This window comes from Myotis davidii, unplaced genomic scaffold (assembly GCF_000327345.1).
Source record: "Myotis davidii unplaced genomic scaffold, ASM32734v1 scaffold43, whole genome shotgun sequence".
NCBI classification, from domain to species: domain Eukaryota; kingdom Metazoa; phylum Chordata; class Mammalia; order Chiroptera; family Vespertilionidae; genus Myotis; species Myotis davidii.
The window spans coordinates 2,644,575-2,645,521 of record NW_006294590.1 but is presented as its reverse complement, the minus strand read 5'-3'; the positions used below and the strand labels follow the sequence as shown (position 1 = coordinate 2,645,521).

Here is a 947-nt window from a genome sequence, read left to right as displayed (position 1 = left end):
ATTTCTCCACTGTAACAGTACAATACAAATTTGGACTGAAATATTATAGTATACAAATAACTTGAAGTACATCATCATATACTTTTCTACTGCTGGCTGCTTTTTTTTTTTTAATCTTTATTGTTGAAATTATTACATAGGTCCTCCTTTCCCCCCATTAACCTCTTCCAGCCCGCTCCTATCCTCCTCTCCCCCACCACAGTCATCATTAATGTTTCTATCTCTCTCTGCCTCTCCCTCTGAATAAAAATACATTTTAAAAAATAAAGTGAGAAAAAGAATGATGGGAGGTTACTTTAGATTAGGCAACAAAGGCCTTGTTGGGGTCCAGCCCCAGCAAGTCCAGGGGTTCCCAAAGGTGTGGATGGAGTCAGTGAAGGAGGAATGACACGGAGGCAGCGTTCAGTTGATCATCACAGCCAGGTTCCCCTCTACTGCTGGTGCTTTTATATCTCAATGTGTCTGGCCACTGTTATTAAATTTCATCTTAAGAAAACAAGCTAATTTTATTGTCTTCTACCTCTGGAAAGCACCACAGCTTATAACAAACGTGTTAAATATGAAAAAAATGTAACAGATTTATGTGCTAAAATCGAGTGAAAGGAAGCAACAATGAACCTTGACAGCACCTTCTTGCAATGACAAATAAAACAAAAACATTCCAGTCTATTTTCTTTTTTCAGTGGCAAGAGTGTTTTGACATCTCTTTTACTTACACATATAGGAATTATCTGTATTTTAGTTTAAGTAAAAATCATAGTCCTTATTTTCTGAAATATCTTACCACAAATTAAGGAGAGGAATTTTGAAAGTTATGTTGTTTAGAATGGTGTTGCATGAAGGAAAAAGAAAGTTACTATTTTTGATAATATGACTCAGGTAATATATCTGTGAGCTGAACTACCTGTAAAGGCACTTCCTGCCTCATTGCCCTTCACTTACCTGAT

The 947-nt window shown here is 36.4% G+C and overlaps 1 protein-coding gene across 1 annotated transcript in view; it reads left to right on the top strand.

The window, feature by feature from the left end:
* LOC102757726 (zinc finger protein 605) overlaps positions 1-947 on the top strand; it is a 55,503-nt gene that overhangs the window by 3,061 nt on the left and 51,495 nt on the right.